Source organism: Gambusia affinis, linkage group LG14 (assembly GCF_019740435.1).
Source record: "Gambusia affinis linkage group LG14, SWU_Gaff_1.0, whole genome shotgun sequence".
Taxonomy (NCBI): Eukaryota; Metazoa; Chordata; class Actinopteri; order Cyprinodontiformes; family Poeciliidae; genus Gambusia; species Gambusia affinis.
Window position 1 is genome coordinate 13,881,130 of NC_057881.1, and position 20,872 is coordinate 13,902,001.

Below are 20,872 nucleotides of genomic sequence, written 5' to 3' on the forward strand. Positions count from 1 at the left end.
AGCGCAGACGCATGACTGCATCACCCTCAGAATACTTTAGAAACTCAAACACATTCTTTTCAGAACCTAAAGATGCGTGAGGTGCAGCTTTGATAAAATTACTTGAATTTGATCAAAAAATACACCTCAGAAAGAATGTCACACTCCTGCCATGCTTCAGACTTCCAGAGCCAACTCTTAATGTTTACTTCACAGCTTTCTCCTCAGAAAACCGCCCCTCCATACGGTTAGCACAGGAAAGTGATTGAAATGATTAAAGGGAATTATTAAAGCTCTTTTCTCTTAATGGTCAATTCAAACTGTGTTTTTCACTGAGCTGCTTTGAAGTCTTTGAAATATTAACGATGACCTTGATTCTGATTCAGATCAAATGTTTCAGCAGCATGCAGAGGGTACATCAATTTTTCTTGCTGAACGTTAAAGGCCCTCTGCTTGGGTTCAGGCCAAACGTTTGGTCTCTCCAAGGACACTCTGGCTTGGTAAATGTGGTGATTAATTACTCAGTGAAGACATAAATATTTTTTAGAAGTCGGACTGGTTGCCTAAGGAGCTACAGCTGTCTGAGTTCACTTCACTTGTGCTTCAGACCAGCATCGAATACTTAGAAAACATACTTGTCTCCAATAAATGCATCAGCTGTTTGTTTTAAGTCTTAAATCTTCTCTGTCATCTTCACAGCCCTCTCTATGGGTAAATGATACAGATCAGACAAGAAGATGCATAGCGACTCCACCCCGTGTCTCTCCCCTCCCCGATCTTTCTTTAATGCAGTCAGTAATCGTAATGGCGTGATCAGTGCAGCCCCCCGTGAAATGGCTGTGCAGCTGTGACAGCCTTATTTGACTAGTGGAAGAGCAGGAATATGTGAAATGCTACAGAGACCTCATTGAAAACAGATTATGCAGAAATGTATATATGCATGTATGGATGAGTGCATGCTGAATAGAGGGAGGGAGTGATGAAGTAAATGCATGCTTGAAAGCTCAAGAGTTCATTTTACAAATGTGTAAAGGAATAGACAAATCTCTGGTTTACAGCGTAACAGATGGGAGGTTTGATGGAATGATGGGACAGAGGCAGCAATAAGGACAGAAATGTGCCGGAGAACGGGATGGGGGGGGGCATCCTATTGCAAAGTGGCATCCAGGCGTCTCCGAGGAAAAAGATTAATGGCATGTGCTTCGACGTTGTGTGGCACTTTGCCGAGTGGTCCCCTATAAAGAACACCTCACACATCTGGCACTGGTGTGGGTCACAAATATCTTTCTGTTTCACTCCTTTTGTGGAGGAATAGAGCCCCTGAACGGTGCCGTGTTTCTAATGTTTCAGAAAACATTAAAGTAACCGAGAAGAAGTCAGTCATAATCATAATCACAACTGTCTAGTGGTTACTGAAAGAAAGCCCCAAGAAAACCAGTTTAAATAATGTACATCATATTACATGGTGACGGTGTGGGCATACCTTTTTCATCAGAGGCGGGAAATCTGGTGAGAATTGATTAAAAAAAAGAGACACAGGTCAGGGCAATGACAGTAAACGTACAGTCGGAGATGTAATAAAATGGTTTAGATCAAAGCCTATTAATGGACTGTAAGTCCAGATTGTGAATGTGTAGCATGACTTGAAAACTGGTGCTCACAGACACTCTTTATTTCATTTAAATGAGGTTCAACTTTGCAAAGAAGAATGAGTAAAAATCTTAGATGGGCAGACGTAAACGATATGGTATTATAATACCCTGATAGGCTTGCAACTGCAACCGCAGTGAAATACGGTCCTGAAGCATTCTGGGAGCAAACATAATGTCACACTTTCCAGAGTTATATTTCTTAAAATAAAACTTTCTAAGAAATTAAAAGTTTTATTTTATTTCCTTAAAATAAAACTTTCACGTCAAAAGACGCAATTCTTAGTGTTTGTTTTTCATTTATTGTTAATGTGAGCTGTTTGGGTCGGTGGGACCCGTTTTCACTTTTTATTATAGCAAAAACAAATAGATGTAATTACTTTGTCAAACCAAGACTCATTGGGGTTGGGTCATTTTCTGGGAAGAACATAATTCAGAAAAAGAAATGATGACCACACGCTACACACACATACTATACATTTACATTACATCAGGATTATAGGGTCTTCTAGACCAAGACCTGATGTACTAACGCTTCTGACATTTTTATAATGTTTACAAGATGAACATCCATAAGGCACCTATAAAAAAGAAGATGCACTCAGATGTAGTGCTTGGGATGTTTCCAGCAAATTAAAAAAATGCTTATCTTATGCTTTGTCTGCCAAAAATTTGTGTGATATGCTTTTACTTTGTTTCATCTGAATGAACCTGCATTAAACCATTAAGGTTCTACATCTGATTTGCATCGGTGAAATGTTTTTGGTTGAATCCATTCTGAAAGTGTTTTCTGAAACTGTGATAAACATCTTAAATTAACAAAAAGCCTGCTTGAAAATGCAAATTGGCAAACATTTATGCTAATGTAAAAATAAAACTAAAATCCTAAAAACGTATAATTGAAATATTAGATTTTTGGAAAAAAGATTTCAACTTAAGGTTCAGTGAAACGTTATTAGTGTGTGATTAATGTTGAAAACAAGTTCAAACGAAACCACACTTACTTTATATCTCTCCATCTCTAAGCTTTCCGTCCATCCATCCATCTATCTACACGGGTTATAATTACTATTCCTTTGTTTAATGTGTTTTTTGGTGTGTTGTAGGCATGTAGCACTAAGAGGACACCATAAAAAAAGACCCAATGAAGGATCTCTCTGGGAAGACGGAGGCAGGTTGCTTTTCAGAGGCAGCAAAACTTCCCCAGACCATGAAATATCACCACTAAGTTTTATACAACTGAGAAGTAAATCACTTTTCTACACTGCTGCAGTCTGTCTACTTAAAAAACAAAGATGGTACCACAAATGGGACATAGACTGAATTTAACTTCCTAATAGAAAGCGGTTTCAGCAAAATCTTAATTGTCCCTAAAGAGTGCGTTTTTTTGTTGTTTTGTTTTTTTGTAAAAATGGATTATATAAAAACTTTTTCACCCAGATGCAAATGGCGTTTAGAAGTTGCTGAAAGGTTTGTGATTGGCGGTGAGAGTAGAGCAAACGGTTTTATCGCATGTATCTTTAATAATGTGTGTTGAGGCAGAGATCTGACTTCTTGATACGAGAAGTTTGAATGAGACAAATTTCGTGGACGCACTGAGCACCAAATCCGTGTGCCCTCACGGCCATGTGTGTAACCTATCTGAGAGTTGGAGGCAATCAGTCTCGGGTGAATTCCTGTCAGTACCACAGAGCAAGAGCGATTTGACGGATCGGCCTCCCCCACGTTCAGGACGCTACGTTCCTACACAGATGGCGTAATTAACAGGAGGCGAGCCGGGGAGGGAAATTTATCTTTGATCAGCACCTTCGCACCAGATTGTCATCTATGTTAATATGATGATAGGATCGGTGTGCGAGCATGCACACATGCTCACGTGCGTGCCGGGCTGCAAAGATGGATGTGGAGGGAATGGAAGTTCGGCAGCAGCCGGCCCTGAGGGTATGAGGTTATGTGCTGCCACATGCACAAACACGTACACACACCTATACACACACACACACACCCCCACACACACACACACACATAGTCTTCTTCGAATCCTTTGTTCACAGCATGGTGCTGCAGTAGCTTGCTGAGAGGAGAGCTGAAGCGATCTATGGAGGTTGAATACAAACAGAAATTCAAGAGCAGGTAGACAAATTGAGACGTGATTGAAGTTTTCAGCAAAATATGCTGAGTTTCCATCTTCATCGAGACCTGAATTATTATTCATATTCTCTAATTTTTGAGATGCATTTCTCCAAAACAGTCAGCTTTCTCCGTTAATCGGATCAATTTAGCAAAGAGATATAAATAAATTCAGTTCTTCTTTGTGTGTGCCTCTGTCTCACAGTTTAAGTTAGGATGCCACAGATAAGCTCTGCCACGTGCATAGTCTCACCCCGGTGGGTTATTAGGAGTAATGTTGTGTCGGTGTACTGGCATGTGCAGTGGCATCTGGGCTATGAGTGGAGAAAGAACAAAAAAACAATGAAAATAGAAACCAGGAACAAAAGCTGGTCTATAAGCTCTCTTGGGGCTGTAAGTGCTATACAGCTATAGGAAGGTTATGGTGTATGTGCACAAAAAGATATCTAGAAGAAATAAGCATGTTTTTTGGGTTTTTTTTTTTTTTTACAAAGCTGAAACAGTGATGATGAAACATATTTCTGACCATTTCTTACTTTCTTAGCCAGAAAACATCAAAGAAGTAAGAACAAAGAATGTGGAAGAAGCACAAAAAAGAAATGAGAAGGAATTACGTAGTTAAAGAATTGGAACACTGCAAAAGTAATGTATTGGTATGTCTAAAACAACAACCAGGAAAGGAGAAACAGCAGAAAAAAGAAGGGAGGCAGACATCTCTGTGAACAAAGGTAGCGCTCCTCTGTCTTGCTCTGCTACCCTCCTAACCATCTGGTGCTTCTGCACACAGGCTGTGATCTGTTTCACACTCATTTTCAGCTCTCACTTCTCTCCATCTTTTCCTCTCTTTCACCTTACCTGTTCCTGCTGGCTCCTGTTTGTACCACCTTGTTTGCCTTTCCTCCATTGTTAACTTTCCTTTCTTCTCCTATCCATTATGTATCCATAAGAGACACTTATCAGCAATCAGGAGTCAAGCAAAGAATATCCTTTGTCGCATTATTTCCTGACCTTACCTAGATTTATTTAAAAGTATAGTCACACTTGTAGTTCTGCGTGTATTCACGCGGTTTCAATTCCACCGATCTGTTTGCTTAATCAGTTCTTTGTTCTGCTGAACTATTTCTAATAAGATTAATTCAGGTTTCATCTTAGGGTACAGAGCAAAGACAAAAAAGTGAAGAAAAATAGATCAATGGATCTCACAAGATACTGTGTTTTTTGCATATACTTAAAGTTAATCTCTGCTAACACACTTAACATGCATTTTCTTTTTCTCTAAAACACAGAAGATAGTGAAGAGCTGTTGGATGAAGAATAAAACGCATACACTGCCTTCAGTTGCGGGTGTTGTAACTTGGATTTGGGAGTGACATAAAACTCAGGTGAAATGCATATCAGTTCTAAGTCAGAAAACCTGTAAGATTTGTAATGGTGACTACAAACAATTAAAGCAAAGTATACAAAGAACGATTTTTCAAAATAGGAACTATAGAGTAATTAATATCTGTCCTTCTGCAAGCTGTGAGAAGTGTAAACAAAAACTTTTTTCCTGTTACTCCTCGACTCTGGAGCTCTGACTTAGAACTCAGGAATTCCTATTTCTGAAAACAAAACTCATAACATTGAACCTAACTTAAGTCAAAGTCCCATCCGTCCATCCATTTTCTGTACACCTATGCCCCTAGATGGGCCGGGACGGGTGCTGGTGTTTATCTCCAACACCCCTAACGTTTCGGACGAGAGGCGGGGTACAACCTGGACAGGTCAAGTCAAAGTTCCATAACATTCAACTAACTATGCAACTTTTCTCAGCACTACTTGCAGAGATACTTTATAAGCGTCAGTAAGGTTGCTTTCCAGAGGCAAGCTGTTGACTTTTAAGGCATTGAGATACTTTTAAAACTCAGTGGTTTCTAAAACACTAAAAATTCCCATCAAAAGCGTTTTTACAGTCTAAGTTCATTTACTTTTCTTCTGCTGTAGGGATAACAGAGGAGTCCCACAATATGTTTTAGTGTCACTTCCTTATCAAAAATATTGCTTTGTTGTGAAAGCATTTATTAAGGCTGCCATTACATTGACTTTTTATTAATCTAGACATTACAGTCTGCCTGGCTTGTGCTTCTGTTTCTGTTTTTACGACAGAGTAAATTTGCACTAAGCAGCTATTGCATTCATGTCTGCTTGCATCATTTGCTTGCTGCTGACTCTCTAAACAGGGTCACCCCAGCCAATAACACAGCAAATAATAACAGGAGATTTTCCTTCATGAGCTAAGCTCTGGGAATGTTTGGACCTCCCATTAAGGAGCTTGGCACTGAATCTGCACAGGTGCAGACTGAGGCAGAGTTGGGGTGAGTAAATGGATGAGAGAAAATTGGACCCAGTGAACAACTCCGAACATCTGTCAGTTGCTATTGCATAACATTTTACAAATTAAACAGAAAGCAACAAGGAAACGGTCAAACAGAGAGAAGGATAGGGAGTAGAAATTTAGAAACTACATTTGTCAGAGTGTGATACTTTTTCTATTAAACTGAGTGAGAGAAAAGAAGGGCTAAGCTCAGAATATCAGAGAAAAAGTTGGTGGGTTGCCAAACCTGGGCAAGACATTCAACTTCTAGCTGTTTCAGTCTTTGTGTTTTGGGCAGAAGGAAAGAAAAGAAGACAGGAGAGCAAAAAGAGAGCTTTCAGGGAGCTTACTGAAAAGTGGGGGTCACACAAACCCTGCAGGTGGTAAGAACACAGAAGAGGAATTATACCAACATTTGTTTAATTTGTGTTACTAAATTCGACATACAAGTGGCTCAATTTGTGTAAATGGAGCAAAACACCTTTCCTGGACTAGTTAAAGTACTAATTCAATACAATTGGTAGTTCACACAAGTACTTGTCTTGATCATATTTAACTGATATAGTTATTGGTTTAAAAAGATAATTCATATAATAACAACAACAAAAGGGCTGCACAGTGGCGCAGTTGGTAGAGCTGTTGCCTTGCAGCAAGAAGGTCCTGGGTTCGATTCCCGGCCGGGGATCTTTCTGCATGGAGTTTGCATGTTCTCCCTGTGCATGCGTGGGTTCTCTCCGGGTTCTCCGGCTTCCTCCCACAGTCCAAAAACATGACTGTCAGGTTGATTGGTCTCTCTAAATTCTCCCTAGGTGTGAGTGTGAGTGTGCATGGTTGTTTGTCTTGTATGTCTTTGTGTTGCCCTGCGACAGACTGGCGACCTGTCCAGGGTGTACCCCGCCTCTCGCCCGGGACGCAGCTGGAGATAGGCACCAGCAACCCTCCCGACCCCATTTAGGGAAGAAGGGTGTAAAGAAAATGGATGGATGGATGGATGGAACAACAACAAAAAAAACAAAAAAATTCATCCACTAATACATACATTAAAATTGAAGTATTATATGACAAAGTGTAGAGAGGTGAAAACTGGCTGTTATAAGTAATGAAAACACTAAATATAAAAATATTTTACATTATTATTTTACATTATTTTTGACATTTGTTTTAAGAAGTTCTTTAGCGTTATTTCGGGTATTCTGTGCGATTCCACATACAACCGCTAGGGGGCACCTGTTTCATTGGTGACATCGAGAAGATTGGGCACACAGAAGAAGAATAAACCTTGATAGACGCTAAAGAAAGCTCAACGTGTATGTCTCATCTTTTTTATATCACAGGTCAGTAAAAAATTATTTCAGTGCAAATATGTCGGTATTCTTTAAAAGTTGAAGAGGTTATTGAATCTACAGTCAACTAGTGAGTCACATAATGCAGTTTCTGATTAGTATTGTGTAGAAAACGGGGCATATTTCTGAAGGCTAATTAATGCTATTGCTAGCGGACTTCGTACATGGGTGTTTAGCTAGCTGAGAAACAGGTGAAGGACTAATGAATTCACTTGGAACTTATTGTAGTTTGCACTTTTTGGAACGGTTCTCACACAGAGGACATGGTTTTGGAGCTGATATTTGTAAAATGGACATTTCTTTAGAGGTTATTGCATAAACCAGAAAAATTATATTGTTATGACATTTGGTGAGTAGTAAGGAGTCACAGCATTAAAGGAGCATTACATCTTTTTCAATTTTGCAGTTAGGGTAGAGATTTTTGTGTAAGAGATATAATATATAAAAAAGATATAATAAAGGTATATTTTATTTGTGCAGAAGAAAAATTGTAAGAGCTATTGATAAAAATATGAGCAAATTCATATTTATTTGCTCAAATAAAAATACAGAAGCTCAGAAAAAGGGACAAAGTATTTGAGTGAAAGCACTAACTTAAAAAACTAATTTGGTTTAATTAAAAGCCACCTGTGAATAGATTTTGTAATTTGAAATCTTAAAACAGAATCTTTAATAATCTGTAACCTGTTTTGAGTGAGATGACATTTGCAACTATAAATAACAGTTCTATTTTTATAAAAGAACCTTTTCTATTCGGGTTCTTTTGAATACGCTAGAATTGCTGTTGCTTTCAACAAGTGCATGTTTTCTAACTTCCCTGAAAGGTGGATGTTTTAGTAAGCACACTGGTCAAAGGATACTGCAAATCTGACCAAGACTGAGTTCCATCACTTCTTTTAGCATTATGTCCTTGTTCAATTTTTAACACTTTTATGTGCCTGGCTCCTTTTAAAAGCAGTGAAGTGTGATTTCCCTGAATCTTTTTTTCTGAGTGTTTTTAACCACCTTTTAGGTTTGCCTGATGGGTACTGCAGGAGGCAGTTTAAAGGGGGAAATGCTGCTGAGGTTGAAATCAGTGGGCCTTTGAAATTGGCCAAATTGACAAGCTTGAATATGGACTGAACGAGTGGATAGTATAGTGTGCTCTTACTGTGATTGCACGTGTCAGAATCAAAAACCAACCTTCCCTTGTGGAGAGGCAATTTATTTGAGACGCTTCATTTTATAGTCAAAAGGCTAAAATGAAGCAATTTACAAAGCTGAGTAGACTTGAAAGAGAAAAGAGCGGTACAGTAACTGCAGAAGGCAAATCGGTGAGCGCAAACACAATAATGTAAGACAGCATCTCCAGCTGGCCACAGGTCTACACAAGCACTTTATTTTATAGGTCACACCAACAAATCCAAACATATAAATTATGCTCTATGTGTTTTTGCATCCACAACAGTTTGCCTTTCAAGCTGCTGTTACTTATTTTCAGCACCAGCCAGAGTCTTGTCTATTTCTATCAAACGCTGGTGAAGGAAGAAAAAAAAAAAAAAAAAAAAAATCCTTTATTTGAATACTATGCAAGGACAACACCAGTACAGATTGCCTTTTGGCTGTTATCTATGCATAAAAAAGCTGCTGCATTCCACTCCATGCATAGAAAGCAAATATGAATCTCAAGTACTTTAAGCATGTTTTGGAATCTGTCAATACCAGAAATGATTACCGCTAAATATCCCTGAAATAATCTATTCTTAGAAAAGGAATAAATCCTTCTGCTTCCAGCCTGTTCTTTATGTTTGTGTGCTTCTGCTAACATTTAGCGAAGAATCAAACAACCTAAATCAGGGGAAATTTAAAACTATGCCAATTTGTTAGATTTTTAAAAAGATTTTCAGTTTAACTATATATAGAAATTAAATAAAGGGCCTTGAATTATGTGTGAGCATGGTTGTGTGTCATTTTCATCTGTGTTGCAATGAGATGGACTTTGAGAAAAACAAAGTCCATCTCACTTTTGGCTCCATGTTTCATCCAACCATGTTTTGTATAGCACTAGGGCAAAAACAAAACTGTCATGGCTTTATCACTGTATCTATTGCTTGTTCACTAAAATGCTCTGATGCACACATAATTCATCCTCCCTCTCTCACACGTCGCCATTTTATTATCTAGCTAATATGGTTAGAATAATAAAAAGACAGAGGTCTTTTAATAATATATTTATTGTATTAAGCCATAAAACTGTGATGTTTTGTTTTATGAATGCAAAACGTTCATAAAACAATGTTTTATGAATGTTTTCTGCTTCATTCAGCTGATATTTCCTTACTTTTTCAAACACACACTGATCTCTCTGCATGTACTTTCACAACTCTCAATCTCCTGTCTTCTACTCAAGCTATTAACCTGTCTGCTTTGTGCAGAATTGCTATAATTTGGCCATCAGTTTCTCAAATTTCTACCTGCTGAAATGAGGAGAAAGCTCCCCAGCATTCATCTGGACGGCAAAAGGCTCCAAAAGCACACAGGCCAACATGAGGCACTTCATTCAGCAGAGGTTTGACACTGGCCTCAGAGTCCTGAGTCGATAATTGTACATGTGACGAGAGGGGTGGGTACGATGGAGGGGTTTGTGTTTGCTTAACTGCATGAATGTTGTAGCCATAAACCAATAAAACTAGTTGTGTTATTTTGCATGAATACACACTTTGCGTTCTAGAGATTCTGTTTTTTTGGGGGGGTTTTTTGTATATAAACAGAGATGCTAGCTTTTATTGATAAAACCACAAGAACATTGGGTGCACAAACATGCTATTCTTATAACGAATAAACATATTCACTTTCTGTAGATATAATCTATTTATAGAGAGGATTTCAACGTACAATATTGATACTTCTCATCTGGAGAAGTATCCAGATGAGATACTTCTCCATCTCCAAATATCATTTCAGCTCAAAACGATGTTTGGCGAGCAACTTTGCCATTGCGCCTATATCTCCAGACACTCCTTTTATATACCAGGCATTGTCACTCATTCAGCTGGCCCTCCACCTCATCAGTCAGTCATGTAAGCACTGATACTCTTCTATTTTCACACTGTTCATCTAAAGAAGAATAAAATTGGAAACCCTTTGTTGCAATGTATCACCCACTGTTGCATGCAGGCTCAGAAAAACACAAAAACATATAAAAATTCTTTAAATAAAAGAGAATTCAGTTTCTCAATCCAGACTAATTCGAACCATACTCTCCGCTGTGACGACTTGCTAAGAACAAAGCAGTAATAGTGGAACGTTGAGGGGGTATTCTTGATTATTTATTTGTGTTTGAACAGGGAGAACCAAAGCTCCGTCACTGCAATGACGCCATGAGTCATAAAAGTCTGTTTATTTTGAAACCTGAACTCACAGCTTGACAGACTCGATACAGCTGGTGGCAATTATATCACTTGGCTCTCCTCTCCGAATGCTGAATTTAAGTCATGTCTTAGAACCTCTGTTGTACTGTATCGGTCAATGTGTTTCACAAATCTTAATGCATGAATTTGTTTATGGTGCAAAATTACATCGTACAGATTTCAAAACCTAAACATTTGTGCCTGTTTCAGCAGGATAAGATGAAAACACATTCTTGTTTATTTGACAATAGATGTCAGAGTACATTTCATTGGTCATTTGCATCAGTCATCAAACAGAGTAACAACCAGATTTCAGCCAAATTTTGACTATTGCTTTTTCTCTTATTGGCTTCATTGCCACAGCTGCCTTGCAGAAACAGAGCTTGGTTCTGTAAAGGAAAAACACCTAGTTTCATTTTAGTTGTTCTGTTAAAAAACTTGGAGCACTTGCTGTTTTGTCCTTCTAGCTGTCCCTCTTTCTGCTCTGTCCCTTGACCTTCCTTTTCCTCACCTCAGGTTTTATCAAACCACTTACACAGGAAAAAAAATGAAGGTTGGAGCCACATAGTGTGGCATAGTGTTTTTAAAAGGGTTTTCTTGTGTTATTTCTTTCTGTGTGTGTGAATACACCGCTGGATGCTTTTAAGTATATAGTTTAGCCTTGCACATGCTTGAGCTCAGATGTGACTCGCTGTGTTCTCTCTTTAAGACCCCTGTCTTCCACATCTTACAAGGCTCCCTTTTGTATAATTGGTGACCTGTTGCTTTTTTCCAACTGCATTTGACAGTTATGAATTGGTGAGCGCCATGCAGACATCCTGATTAATGACAACCTTAGTAAGTGCCACGTAATTGCAAAGGATGAGAAGGCAAGCACAGAAGAGAGAAAATGTGCCAAAGTAATGAACCAATATTGTTTTGTATAGTACCTTGTTTATCGGGTTTTTGTCTTTGCATCTTAATAATTTAATTCCATTCAAAAATCAAGAGTCATATTAGTTCTTTTTACACAGAGATCCTTACTTCACCTGTGTGCTGTGACACACTGAGGCACTAATTTATGCAAATGTCCTTATGTTAAGTGTGTAATTCAATTTATCTAGCATACCCTTTGTATTCCAATAAATTATAACCACCTTTTCTACCATAAATCTTTCTTCCACTGAGCTTAACAACATGCATGGGAACAGCCAGCTTCTTTGACAATAATCTTTTATGTCTTACCTAAGGCTGTTGTAACAGAATATTTTAGTAATCGAGTACTCTCAATTATTTTCATGATTAATCGAGTGATGAGAAATCTCTCTCACTCACTCTCACACACACCAGTGTTGAAACGGTCACCACGCAGTTCCGGGAGAAGAAAGGGTGTCGCGCTCCAAGCATCTCGCCCGTCCATTTTACAATGCTTAGTGGTTCCCCAAAAAAACCTGGAAAATGTGACATAGTGCTGCTAACACGTAGCAACAACTCATAGGCGGAAATAAGAGCCCTGCCCAACACAAATCATGATCCAGCCGGAATCATAAATAATAAAACATAATTTAACAAAGCTTCGAGGCAGATAAATTTTCCTCGAGGAATTTTAATAATTGAGATATTCGAATCATTCGAGGAATTGTTATAGCCCTATAGTCTTATCCTCCTTGTGGAGAACTACCAGCTGCATAACTGTCAAGTCAGCAGTCTTCCCTTTAGTTGTGCCGTCACACAACTATGGACAAATAATTTTTGTGTGTAATGTTTTTTTTATTTTTTTGAGTTCTTGGTTTCATAAACAGTAAGGCATATTTATTTAAATTAATTGAGATGAACACTTTAATAATATCTGTGTGTAATGTATCTATATATGAGTATCCAATAAATAGCTGGCATATATTCTACTTCGTTAAGATCAATCTGCGCAAGATCTTTCTTAGAAAGAAATTTCTCTATCAGTCAGCTGCAGAGAGTAAAGGTATCAGTTGTTTGTCAGTGACATTATTTTTCTTTCTTAGCTATAACATATCCTAATGAGTTTTCTAATGAATATAATAATTTTTGGGCCACTAGTGTTTGAGGATAAATGGGGGTTGCAACAGTAACGTATGTGATTTAGCCCACAACTGGTCATACATGGTCAATAAAAGAAGAGAAGAGATCTATTAGCACGCGACGCACACACTTCAGTGGATTTGCACACCGCCAATTAACCCGGTACTCCTCACAGCTGCCAACCTCGACTTTGCTCCTGCCAAGACGGACGTGGGTGGCTCCTCAACCTAAATCAATCTGTACTAATTGCTGGTCTTGGCTCCCCTGCGTCTTTACCTTGCTGCTTGTCAGCGTCCTTTCTACCTGTCTGATTTGACAAGTAATTCCCACATCTTTGAGAAACCGCGATGGCTTAGGCAACTTGAAAGGTCACTGTGTCTGATTTAGTCTGTCAAGAAAGTGTGCTGCAGAACTGTCTACGCTCTGATCGAAGATCTTTTGCACTCATATATTTGAGCAAAGTAAGAGAAAGATGAATTTACACCTTGTTCTTGTATCGCCTTGTGAAAGTATTCTACAATCATAACCTTTAGAGGCTTTTATTTAGCGTCTTTTACTTATAGTGACCTCTGTCATGCTGACAGAGGTCACCATAAGTTTGTGTCATATGAATATAATATATATTTTACAGATCTTTTCCTTAGCTCACTTATTCCTGCGGCAGACATAACCAATTTGTCTTCCTCAGTCCACCCGTTTGCAGGCCAAAAATGTTCTTGTCACCATTAAACATGTTGCCAGGATCCCAGGCCTGAGAACGGGACCAAGAATGGAATGAATTTATACTTACCCACATCACTCATAGCCACCAGAACCTTAAAAGGAAATATAAGAAGAAGGTAACTGTTCAGTGTCATTTCCTCAAAAGCAGTCATCTGTCTTGTTTTGGCTTTTCTCCCCCTCATGCTGACAGAGGTCATGAGTTTATGCAGTGCATAGTATGAGGGTAACAGTGAATAAGTCAGAGTCAATGGTATGATTTGAATGTGACAAAAATAGGTAAGTTAAATATAACAAATATTGGGGAACAGGAGAGAGCCCACATTCTGGTTTCCGTAGAAGGTGATTTATTCTGTATGCCTGGTCAATTTAAGTTAAGAATTTGGGAATTAGGAATAGATTATAGTTTAATTTTGGATTTGTTCTTAGCAACATAATAAAAAAACAATCAGCAAAAAGTTGCCTAATGCCTCATCTATCTGCTTTAGGACTGTCGAAGAAAGAAACCCCCCAAGGTCAAGGTTACTTGAGTGGTCATGAATGTCTATACAAGACTGAGGCAAAGACAGATGGACATTACAAACTGAACTGGTCACCATTTATCTAATAGATGGTAGTAGGAGAGGAACACTGCAGAGAGAGACGATGAAATGAGATGTAGGAGGGAATGGTGAAGAGAAGGGCTAGGGAGTATTACTGTTTCTATGATTCTGGGAAAAATATTTTTCTATTCATACTTTTTGAGTAAAGGTTACGTTTAAATTTCTTAAATTATCACATATTCTAAAATAAATTAAAGATAACTATTTTTAATGTTGAAGGGGAAGAGGTAACTTTGGATGCACTAGAGAAATTTTGCTTTATAAAGTGCAATGCAGTATTTACACTTTATGGAAGATTGTGCAGCTCAGCACAGTTCTTATCTGGACAGCTTGGATTAATTTGATGCTCTGTAGTCTTAATGTTGTCAGACACATACCTCATCAAGCACTTATGTAATGAAACTGATCGATGCTTATATTTAGCAAGTACAATACTGAAATCATAATGTATAAAACTACATTTGCAGAGACTTAAATGAGAAGGTTTTGTCTTTTGTTTTTGGTGTATCATTGTTTTTATGTTGCGATGCCTTCACTGTTTGTGTGTGTATTCACTCATGATTAAAATTCTGTCTCTGACACTATAGATTGTAAACATTTCAAGCTGCCAAATTTGAAGCTACCTGTTTGTTTGTACAGTGGGTTTGACAGTATTTGCGTAGGATCTTAAGTTACATGTAGAACTTAACACCGAAATCCATGCCAGATTTTGACAAACAATGCCCAGTAATTTAAAAACAGTATCAAGTTGCACAAATGTCTTTTTGCCCCTGGAAAAATACAAAATCACACATCTCTGGAAATTATGTAGTTAAATCCATAGGTATTGAGATTACACTCTTTGTCTCCATAGTATTATTTTATTTTTGTCTCTGCACAGAAGTTTTATTTTCAGCAAGATATCAATCTATCCTAATATTGGTATTTATTTTTCTGTTAGGACACATAAAAAGTGTTATAATCATAACAGTAAAACTAATAAATTTCCATTCACACTTTTAAGAGGACACAAAGTATCAGTTTATAGTGATGTTGCTATAAAGTCATTTCAGCTCACATCTGACCTTTATGGAAGATTGGCCCAGCTTTGCTGAAAGAAAGCCATAAAAAGTCAAGATTTCACTACGAAGGTATCATGGTCAGACAAAATCAACACAAAACTTTTTGGTCTGCAAGGAAAACACTAGCGGCACAAAACTTTCATTTTTGATGAGTGCAAATCGCATCCCACTTAGAGATAAAGTTTTCACTTAAGCCTTGAAGAAAGCGATAAAATGATGGCTTGTAAACTGTCTGAAGAAAGGAACAAGAAAAAGATATGAAAACAATGAAATATGAAATGAATTTCTTACCAGGAGAGAAAAGCAATATTTATATAGTTGTTGTCCATGAGACATAAATTATTCAAATAGAGAAAACAGCAGATCTGACTGTGATGTTTATCTTCTGCTCCTGACCTGCTGTTTTGTGTAGCTGCTGTACAGTGAGACCCTCTGAACATGAGTTTTATTATTCCTACAGACCCGCGCTGTCACGAGAGCCTGAGCACAGTAGAAAATCCTAGCAGACCACAGTAAGTATGTACAGATGGCAAAAAATACATCACAAAGGCTTTGTAACTGAACAAACCACATAGGAGACTTGGATGTACGATGTAGGCTTAATGCTACAAACCACACAGATCACACAAGCCGAACAGTAAGACATGATGGTGGTAGCATTACGGCATTATGTGAGGACGCTTTTCCTTAACAGGGACAGGGAAGCTGGTCGGAGTTGATGGGAAGAAAGATGGAGCTAAATCCTGGGCTATCCAGAAAGAAAACCTTTTAGGTACTGCTGGGCTGAATAAAAGCAAACACCACACATATTTCCTTTTTCATTTCCTAAAAAGAAAAATTGAGACCTGCATATTATTTTCTATCCACTTCACAATGATGAATAAGTCAGTGGTTGAATCAGCAAAGAACTGTATTATAGCTATATTGTGCTCCTTTTGCTTTTGGTAGGATGTATTAGCTGTTTATTTAAATTTTTAAAGAATAGAAGTCTAGTCAACTTGAGAGTAATGAGATTCAAGTCCCCTGCAACTCATTCATTGCAACTCTAATTTTAATAGTTTTCTGTAAAATTATCTACATTCTGATCAAACAAAAGTGGTTTCAGAGGCCTTATTTTAAATAGGCTGCTAAGTTGCATGTGTGTGTGTGTGTGTTGAGTTATTACAAATGGTTTGCCAGAAGGAGCAAATTGAGCCCTGAACAATCTGACTATTTGACTTGTCAGAACACTCAAGAATCTGTCACCTAAACTGCGCTGTTTGAGTTCTTTTGCATGTATTTATTACAACGTCAGTATAAGATTTGTCCACAAAATTAGTTCCTTGCTTCCTTCCCTGGAAACAACTCCCAAATGAGACTAAGCATCAGCTAACATGTAACAGGAAATAGTGTGAAGTTCATTAAACTTAGTCCCAGTTTGATTGTAAAACAAGCTGCATGATAAATGGTAGAAAAGAAGAGTTGAACGGTAGAGAGAGGTAATAAAAAAACAAATGTCATCTCTCCACTGGAGAGCAGCTCACTGCTCTTTTGCCCCCTCTCTTATTTCCTCTCCTGTGCACTCATATTTTCAGTGGAAGAAAACTTGAAATCCAGATGTTGGACTCTCGCTGCAGATGTGCTTCCATGCAGGCCAAAAAATCCTAACTAAAATTGTTGGGCACACACGTGAAACTGAGCTTGCACAATTGACATGAACTCATAACTTGGAAAAGAAAGACACATTCATCGATCTACGGCTGCATCTGGGTTTGTAAAAACTCCTGAACAGACTTCTGAGACAAACAAACAATAGGATCTGAAAGCACCTTGTTCCCAGCGCATTCATGTTTTTTTTCCCCTTTTTTTGTACAATTACTCCCTACTGCACTTTATTCACTTAACAGTCAATAACTGTGTGCTTCTTTCAGGCAAGAATAAAACAGGCACAAACACTAGAGCTGCCTAATGGTTCTCAAAATGGCTTAAAATATTAATGTTTTCTCTGTCAACTACTTGCATGCCTCGAAGCCCGTTATTTTAAAAACAAGCTCCACTTGAGTGACCTTGGGTGTCTTCAACCAAAGATTTAATGCTTATGGAATAAGTGGCAGCAGTGAACAGGGCTGAAACACTCAGAATGTACTTACGGGAACATAAATGGAACAAATAAAGCGGTTTGACCAGTATAAATCTGTGCCACTGCTCTGAAACCCAGAATATAGAAGCATTTTATTCAAGCACCACAAAAATGTGTCCATCCTTGAGAGCAAGAATGTTTTTTTTTTTTGTTTTTTTTTAATGTATGTCCCTACCCTGGCGATCTCAAAGTCTATATATTGTTCATGTCTAAGTTTTTATTAGAAATAATAATTTGATAAACTTCTCACGTTGTGGTTGTACATCTGCAGGCGCTGGTTGTCCTGTTAATTTAGGGTTTGGAAAGCTGCTAGTCGGCTTGTATCAGTCAGGTCCTGTTCTTTGACTGGTAGTCATACTATGGTCGACAATAATCCTGAACCTCCGCTGGAGTTAGCTGTTCAATTAACCTCTGATTCGGCAAAAAAAAACAGTCAAAGGTATGTTTGCAAGAAAAACATTAAAAAGTCAGAAAAAAATCATCTAATTGGAACAAACAAAAGTGATTTACTCCATCCTATCGCCCCCCTTTAGAGGTACAAACATTTCCTAATTTCTTAATCTTGCTGCTCGCTGCTGTCATCCACCACATTACAGAGACACATAAGCACAACAAAATAGTTCTGTCGCCAAAAATACACACATGCACGCACCAATACACACTCAAGGCACACCAGCATATGGGTCAGATTTAATCGCCATAATTTCATTTCCCCCCTCATCAGCGCCAGGCCAGATAGACTAAGTCCCATTTGTAACCACCGCAGCGCTACTGGAAGGAAATATACCAGATAAGAGGACTCTTGTAATAAGCTGGCTGTGTGGATCAGATAAATGAAGAGAGCTTTTTCTCTAGTCAGTTGGAGAAATGTATTGTAGTAGTGTAGAAACCCTGAATTGTGTAGCTTGAGGATTCAAAAAAAAAAAAAGAAAAGAAAATTGGAGAAACAAATTAACTTTGTTGATTGGTTGCAAGATTAAGGAAGCTCCCAGGAAATGACTCAGACACCTGGGAAATCTTGTCAGGAGATCGCATTGTGATGTCAAAGAGAAAGCAAATAAGAATAACACCATGTATTGTTTTAGAAAGAAGTTTAGTCATCATGAGCATAATTGTCATATTCATTTTAGCTTTAAATGATTTATTTATACCAGATCTTTTTTAGCATTTGAATGATGAGTTTTTAAAGGGGCAATATTAGAGAAGCTTCATCAGCTAATCAAAGACATATCTGGAGTGTTGCTTTGATTCTTTCATGCATGTTTGAGAAATCTTTTAAACTCCCATGGCAATCATTGATTTGTGGGTGGACACTGCAGCTCCAAGGAGGATTTATCAACCTTTTGAGCTTCCGGCTGACAGAGCAGCCCTCCCTGTGATTCCCCCACTCAACTCCTTCAGACTAGCCAGCAGCAATTAGCAAACATTTGGTGCAACTGCACATCTGCTGAGCTTCTTATACAGTGAAACGCTGATAAAAACATTGTTAAAGAGTTAATAGAGGAGCAATAATGTGATGACTTCCTGAAGGCAGAGTTTCAGAAAGGAGTGCCTTAAAGAGACAGAGCCCATATGTCAAGGTGCTACATTTTACATCAAGGTGCTAAATTGTACATATCAAATGTCTTTTAACTGATATTTGATATATACAGCACTTTTAAGATCACTCAGTTTGTCTGGAAAACACAAAATACTGACTCTTTGAATCAAGAACTGGGTGCACAAGTCTAACAGTCCTGCAAGTTGTCTGTTGAGTCATACTTGTACACCTATGCATCAACACTCAAATTAGGATTTCAGTATCATGTCTCTTAACCACCTGTGAAGAAAACACACACTTGTTGTAGCCATCAGCATGCTCACTTAACAGTCAATATTGTTCTGGAGGGATGGTGGACCACTCTTCCAAATAAATTAGTTGAATGTCTTGTACAGACATGTCTTTTAACTATATGCTATACATTTCCAGTTGGTTTGTAATCAAGACAATTGTGTTATGCTAATTTATCTATTTAAAAATCAGTTGTAATGTGTGTTTAAATCATTGTACTGCCAGAACAACAAGTGTTATCCAAATCCAATCATCTGACCCAAACGGTTACTCTAAGTTAACCGTTAATAACCATTTAATGAAGATTAAATAATACAGTATGACTAGTAATTTAGGGCAAATTGTGTTTTGATGTTTCAGTCATTATTTCAACCTTTCTCCAAATGACAGCTGAAGATGGGCACCTGTTCCACTGTGACCTTGTAAGGATAATCGGGTATACAGAATAGTTCTAAAGGATATTTACACTGAATTGTAATGTTTTTAAAAAATATATATAATTAATTACTTTACAATGAATCATCCTTAGGAAGTAACAAGTCCTATTAACAACCATTATACTGTTCAGCAATAGTATAACAGTAGATATGTTTCTGGTTTTATTCAATGAACTACACACGCAGTCTGGATTATTTAAAGCACCTTCCCTTATTGCATGTTGATTCAGAATCAAAAAAAAGAAGGAGAGACTGTTTCCGTCTCTTTTTCTGTTCTTCTGAAAGAAAATTAGTGTTCTTGTGAGGCCACTGAATTGGTATAATTACATGGATTTAAATGCAAATTTACAATGTGCCTATTAATTCTATTCTGTTCATTTCAAATGACTGACTGCACTTAATTAAATCAGATTGATTAGACCTTTTCAAGACTTTCCCTTTACAGCCACATAATTATGACAAATAGAGCCACTTGACACCAAATGCAGAGGACTAGGCTTTCTTTTTCTCTGCCAGTCAAGGTCTTTCAAGTCTTCGCGTAGGGCGGGTGACCAGAATGTCAAAATGGGACAGCGCATTATTCTCAAGGCATGATGTTTATTTTTACAGTCAGTTAAGGCTTCTGACCTGTTGTTCTCGTCTTTACCAAACCGTTCATGAAAACATTACATCAGCCATTACCTCTACCCACACAGCAGCTTCATTCAAACACCCCCAGCCTCCCGTTTCATGTCTGGGCGCAGATTGTGCTTGTTCCATTTTACGATGTTCCTCATCATTACACCCACATGCTCTGCGGAAATGGGTGACCATCTTGATTAATGAATCCTGGTTGGAAGATTTTGACTTGGTCTTTGCCTTAAAATAGAAATAGAAAAATCAAAAGGCAAAAACTGTGAAACATTAAGATTTTATGTGTCAGCTTTTTCATCTTGAACTATGAAGTACTTTCCTGGACTTTGATCTGAAAGAAAATATTTTTTACTTTCATACTTCAATGTAAACTTGTATTAATCTGTCAGTCAATGAACCATCCATGAATGATTCCATACATCCATACTGCAGGTTCCATCTTCAAACCTGAACAATTCAGAAGCTGTTAAAACGTTTTGATATTATAAGAAATTTTGACACCCTGTAAAAAACAAAGACCATAGAAAGAATTTTTTTAAAAGCTGAATAAGTGCATAAATCTTCCAACATTGTTTTCAATCAAGCTGTTAAG

The 20,872-nt window shown here is 37.8% G+C and overlaps 1 protein-coding gene across 2 annotated transcripts in view; it reads left to right on the forward strand.

The window, feature by feature from the left end:
- The first annotated feature begins 7,366 nt into the window (after positions 1-7,366).
- runx1t1 (RUNX1 partner transcriptional co-repressor 1) overlaps positions 7,367-20,872 on the forward strand; it is a 102,032-nt gene continuing 88,526 nt past the window's right edge. The window contains exons 1-2 of one of the 2 annotated variants that reach the window (XM_044138515.1): positions 15,721-15,772; positions 15,955-16,032. The gene's annotated coding sequence lies outside the window, so the exon portion shown is untranslated. Of the gene's footprint in view, positions 7,446-15,720; positions 15,773-15,954; positions 16,033-20,872 lie in introns of those variants that run through there. The other variant, XM_044138517.1, reaches the window with a different exon arrangement.